Source organism: Bubalus kerabau, chromosome 5, assembly GCF_029407905.1.
Source record: "Bubalus kerabau isolate K-KA32 ecotype Philippines breed swamp buffalo chromosome 5, PCC_UOA_SB_1v2, whole genome shotgun sequence".
In the NCBI taxonomy this organism is placed as follows: Eukaryota; Metazoa; Chordata; class Mammalia; order Artiodactyla; family Bovidae; genus Bubalus; species Bubalus kerabau.
The window spans coordinates 106258712-106264711 of record NC_073628.1 but is presented as its reverse complement, the minus strand read 5'-3'; the positions used below and the strand labels follow the sequence as shown (position 1 = coordinate 106264711).

The 6000-nt window shown below is 54.6% G+C and overlaps 1 long non-coding RNA gene across 1 annotated transcript; it reads left to right on the top strand.

The window, feature by feature from the left end:
• The first annotated feature begins 1712 nt into the window (after positions 1–1712).
• On the top strand, positions 1713–4221 carry LOC129654028 (uncharacterized). The gene is made up of 3 exons (XR_008715346.1): positions 1713–1866; positions 3214–3302; positions 3946–4221. It is a non-coding gene; the product is annotated as an uncharacterized LOC129654028 (long non-coding RNA).
• Positions 4222–6000: the final 1779 nt, after the last annotated feature.

Here is a 6000-nt window from a genome sequence, read left to right as displayed (position 1 = left end):
GGTCTAGTGGAAGTTGACTTGTCTGCCATCTTGGACCTATTTGGTTCCAATCAGTTTATGTCATGTCCTCAGACCCTGTCCCCTTCCCTCCTGTTTCAGCTAGAGGAATCAGAAAAATGGGGTAAGCCACAGAGTGGGGTGCTAGGGCAGACAGGAGGAGGGGCTGGTGTCAGAGCCCAGCCTGCTGCCAAGGGAGGGAAGGAGCAGCTAGTGGGCTTACAGGCAGGATGACGGGAAAGAGCACCTCTAGCAGCTCCAGGTGTCAGATGAGCCCCTGGTCCTCCAAACAGGAGCCTCCAGGCCTTTAGGTATCCAGACCTCAGGCAACTCTCAGCACCAGTGGGAGACACAGAACTCGAAGGCCTGGAAAGCCAAGGCAGAAAAAGTTTGCAGGATGGAGCCCTGGGGAGGAGGGAGCCCCGGAGTCTGCAGAGCACAGATCAGCCCATGCATGTGAGGATCGTGCCGGGGCCAGGAAAGACCCACCAAGAGGGTCAAAGGAAGTCATGTCCAGAGCTCAAGGAGGATGTGAAAAGTGTGGGCTTATTCTGACAGCCAGGCCGGAAAAGCTGAAAAAGAGACAGAGTATCAAGTGGGTCTTGCCATTATAAAGTAGGACAAAAGTGACCCAGGACTAAAGGCTGCTCTAGTTTTCCCAGCAAAGCTTAAAAGCAAGACCTAAAGGGACCAAAATGCTACCAACTAACTTGCCGGTGTTCAGAACAAAGTGCAAGGATATTTATGAAATATTCAGATCCTGACAAAACTCACAGTGGTGATCACCCAATCAAAAATCAGCAGACGTGCCTGGAGGCAGGAAGATACAGCCCAGAAATGACTGTGATGAAAGGATGAGTGTTCGAGGACATGGAAGCTTTTCCTACAGCCATATCCAGGTGTTCAAGAAGCCAGAGGACAGAATGAATGTGTCTGGAGCAACAGTGAATGCTGCAGGCAGGGGAGGGGGGCATTCTGTTGTGGGAGGAGGGTAAAACTTGAATCTGAAATCTGAATAAGTAAGATCCCTTCAAGGGGTGTGGGCTCACAGCCAGACCCTGTGGAGGTCACCAGGCACACATACCCAACCCCACACAGGCCTGGGATGCCTGGCACAGAGTAGATGCTCAAAACATACACTCCAATCTTGTTTAATTCATGCTCCCTTTTTACAGATTCAGAAGCAGAAAGGGTGAAAGTCTTTCCAAGGCCACACAGCCAGTAAGTGGTGGGTGCAGTGCCCTGGGCATGTGGCCTCGGGCACTCTGCAGAGCACACCCCTGACCCCCACGTCCTGCCAACCTGGTGGGTTCAAGGTAGGCTTCAGGTAACCGTGGTTCCCAGGATGCAAGCAAGCTGGGAGAGGGAGGCATGTCAGTGTTGGGGTCCAATGACATTAGCTAGCAGGAGAGAGATGTCCATGCCCACATCCGATCCTGCCACATCCTCCATTCAGGATGGTTGGAGCCCAGAGTCCCCCACCCTAACTCCCCGACCTTGCCTTGCCCTCAGCCTCCTCAACTTGGGGGGTGGGAACCCGGCCTGAAGGTGCTCATTTCTATAATTCTGTAATCACCATAATTGCCTTAATCACCACTCAGGCTGGAGCACTCTGGGGTCTTCGGCCTCTGCATTCAGCCCTCACCTCTGTGCACCTAAGCAGCTCCACCTGGGGGCACAGATGCACAGCCCAGGGGACAGCCCTGGGTCACCCCCACCTAGCCCAACCCTGCCATGGCTTAGCACCGGGAACTCCATCATCACCAGCCACGTATCTAGACTGTTTGCTGCACACCTGCCTGACCAGGAGCCCAGTGCTGGACACAGGAAGACAGGATGAGCAGGGAGTGAGTGGTGCCATGCTTGCAGGTATCATACCCCGTACAAGTGCCTGCCCTGAGTTCCACCCAGGGAGGCACAGACACACCTGGAAGAGGTGATATGAACCCAGACACCAATCTTTCCTTCTTTCCTTCATCCTGGGTGGTGTGTTGTGGGGAGGGGGAGCGTGGGCCTCTGTTGTGTTGAGTGATCTCTGCACTAACTGGGCAAGTACCAGGGTCCAAGCATGCAACTTTACCAGCCTCTAGTGATGAGGCTTCACGGGCAGAGGCCTGCATGGAGAGGGCTGGGGGGAAGGCTGAGGTCCAGAGCATGAGAGCTAAACCCCATAGCTCCACCTGCTCCAGAGCTGTCCTTGGCACCAGCTGCACACTCTCCAAGGCTGAGGCTCCAGGGTGCTGCCATTAAGGATTGGGGGAGGGAAGATGAGGCCCCCCCACCCAAGAGTCTCCACAGCCAGCAGCAGCTGAGAGCCAGGCCCAGGCAGGCGGCAGGACCGCCACCGGCTCCTGCCAGGCCCCTGGCAGCATGAGCAATGGCGGGCTGAGCGATAAGAAACTAATAATTTATGTTTCCAGTTCCCGCGGCCCCGGCGCCGAGGGAAGGCTGGGCCACAGCCTCCTCCTCACTGAGCGGCCGCAATCCTTTATTGCACAAATTATTAACGACCAGAGAATGAATGACTCTGTAATCAGATCAGGGCTGCCAGCACTTTTCATTTCATTTATTTGTATAAATTCTGAAGTCAGGCTCTAGCCTGAGCTCAAAAGCGAGCCTCACTCTGGCCGGGGCCCAGGTCCCCACCAGAGCACACCCCTCCCTCACCATCATCCATGACTCCAAGCGGGTACTGAAGACAGAGGGGGTTGGGGAGGGGGCAGGGAATGGGCCTAAGCTGCAAGACCTGAGTTGCCACGTGCCCACCGAAACCTCCTCAGACCATGGGTCCTGGGCCAGGGTCAGAATTCTGTCCTTCAGCCCTCTCAGGGCCCCCTCCTACCTGTCCTCAGACCAGGGGGTTCCAGGTCCCTGATGGAGACCCGCCCCTACCCATGCTTATCCTTCACCCCAGACCCTCACTCCCCACAGGAGGCCCTGATACTCCAGGCCGCCTCTGCTTCCTCCGGCTCCAGGCCCGTGCCCCTTTCCATCTGCTTCTCCTGCCACCTCCTGGTCCTCCTCCCCCAGTCACCACCTGCCTCATGGGCTGGTCTCTCCCCTGCCCTCCCCCTTCCTGTCCTGCTGCTGGACTGGGCCCTCGCCTCCCTTGGGTTCAGGGGCTGTGAGGCTTTCTGCTCGGCACTGAGCAGTGAGCTGCCTATGGTCCTCTCACGAGCCCACTTTTAATCTCATTGACCTCTCGTTATACTACAGCACATAAATTCAGATTTGGAGAGCTTATGTTCCATCATAAATTGGGCTGGCAGACTTCCGATCAACAAGATAAAGCTGTCTCCTGTGAGGTGGGTGTTTTATTAGTCTTGGCCTCAGTGCTGCAGGCAGTGGAGGTGGGGGTGGGGAGGGAGGTCTCTGGAACCCTCCTGTGCTGTTTCAGATGGGCCTGATGGTGCTTTTTGCCATCATGGGTACAATGGCATCCCCTAGACCCCCATCCCCATAGCATCAGAATGAGCAGCCACAGCTGGACCCCCAGGCTAGGCACTGGAAGGTCAATAGGGAGACCCCATGTGCACCCAGGCATGTGCCCATGTGTGCCCCTCCCCCTGTGATGGAGCTTTGTGAGCTTGGCCAGAGCCAGAATGGGGTTCAGGGGTGGGGAGGCAGCTGCACATGCCTGGGCATCCTGAGGGACAAAGGGCTGGAGGAGGAGCCCAGAGAAAGAGCATCCAGGACGCAGCTCCAGAGACATGGTGGCCTGGCCTGGCTGTTAGAAGCTGCAGATGCCTAACTACCAGGATCGCCAGAGATGGATACGGGGAGGTCTTGACATCTTCAGGCCACCCAACAGGGCCTGGGCTCCTGCTGCCCAGGACTGGGGATGATGTCTGCTGACCGTGCCTGTCCCTCCCTGGAGGACAAGTCCTTCTTCAAGAATTCAGTCTCTGCCAACACTCTCTCCCTCTGCTCCCAACACTTCCATCCCAGCTTCTGGCCCAGCCTGCCAGCACCACCACTCAGTGAAGCCACCCAAATCAGCACAGTAGGACCTCCACCTGGCCCTTTCAAGCCACCAGCACTGTGTTCCTACCACTCTGAGTTTGCTCTGATTGGAGCACCTCTGAGTACCCGGGCCTGCCCAGGGCCATGGCAGCACAGAAGGAAATCTGGGAAATGAGATGTATGCTGGTGTTCTGGGGGCACAGTGGGGCCCTACCACGAGAGGAGGTGATCCTGGGAGGCTTCTTGGAGGAGGGGATGCTGCTGTGAGTCTTGAAGGTGAGTAGGTAGTTGTTGTTCAGTCACTAAGTCATGTCCGCTTTTTGTGAGCCTCATGGACTGTAGCATGCCAGACTTCCCTGTCCTTCACCATCTCCTGGAGCTTGCTCAAATTCATGTCTATTGAGTCAGTGATGCTAATCAACTATCTCATCTTCTGTTGCCCCCTTCTCCTGCCCTCAATCTTTCCCAGCATCAGGGTCTTTTCTAGTGAGTCAGCTCCTTGAATCAGGTGGCCAAAGTATTGGGGCTTCAGCTTCAGCATCAGTCCTTCCAATGAACATTCAGGGTTGATTTCCTTTAGGATTGACTAGTTTGATCTCCTTGCTGTCCAAGGGACTCTCAAGAGTCTTCTCCAGCACCATAGTTCGATACCATCAATTCTTCGGCACTCAGCTGTCTTTATGGTCCATCACTCACATCTGTACATGACTACTGGAAAAGCCATAGCTTCGACTATACAGACCTCAGTTGGCAAAGTGATGTCTCTGCTTTTTAATATGCTGTCTAGGTGCTTGCTCCTTGGAAGAAAGCTATGACAAACCTAGATAGCATATTGCATTGAGCAGAAGCTGACAAGTTTCCTGAGGGCCATGTTCCTGGCTGGAAGATGGGATGATCCAGCCCAAGTAATAGCTGTGCTCTTTACCAATTTTGAATCACCTGTTGCATCTCTGAGGCCTTAGGCACTCAGGAACCCACACATACCAACTGGATCTCAGATAGAAAGTTACACAACTGCTGACATGAGGCAAATTCTCAGATTTTGACAAGGCCAGTTAATCCAGGAGGGTGGTGTGTCTGTTTTAGGAGAGTCTGTTGGCATCTGATGTACACAGAGCATCAAAGACTGGGGTCCTCTGACCTGGCAGGGCATGAGGACCCCATATTGGGAGATGCCTACACTCCTCTACACAGAGGTGAAAATACCCTATACAAGCCCCAGCTCTGCCAACTGCCTCTTCTCCTCCCATTCTCAGTGGCCTCCAAGCAGTCTTCCCACTTCCCCAGTCTGCAGGTGGGAAGCCCCCAGGGCCAAGCTGGGACTCTTAAATGCTCTGAGGAACGCGTCAGGTTGTGTCCTTGGACAGAGGCCTGGAGCTGCTGCCCTCCCATGTCTATGGTAGGTGTGGTCTGGCCTCGGCACATGGGCTCTACTCAGGATCTCAGCCAGTACCATGCTGTGCCCTTCAGCCAACCCACGTATGGGTCCACATGCAGGGCACTGTGCGTAACTCCAGGGGCATGTATGCCTCAGGGCCACCCATTGTGACACCCTAGACATCAGCACAGAAGATAAGATGGGCTCATGGAGAGCTCAGCAGCTCACAGAGAGTGCCCACAAAGACATCAAAGCACCCCACAGGATGTTACTGATTCAATCTGTCCTGGAGAGAAGGGCTCATTGGCAATGGGAGTCCAAGACTTGCCCTGGGATGGGGTCAGGCTAAACCTATGACCTCAGAACACCAGCCTGGGCCAGAGCTGTGGAGAGAAACAGTAAAACTCACTGTATACCTAAGCTCTCTACTTCTGAAAATCCCTAACAGACAAATCTATGCTGACAAAGTGATTGCTGGCTCTCCAGGTGACCCTGTGGTGAGACTGTGTACGAGAGGCTCAGACCACCCACTCCTCCTCCTGGTGCAGGCAGGTGCAGAGCAGCAATCCCACCAGGGCACAGGCGGATGAGATCCTAAAATATATAGCCAACTGCACAGTGAAACCCTGTAAATTCTGTTGGGGTACAAGTTTCATTAAAGA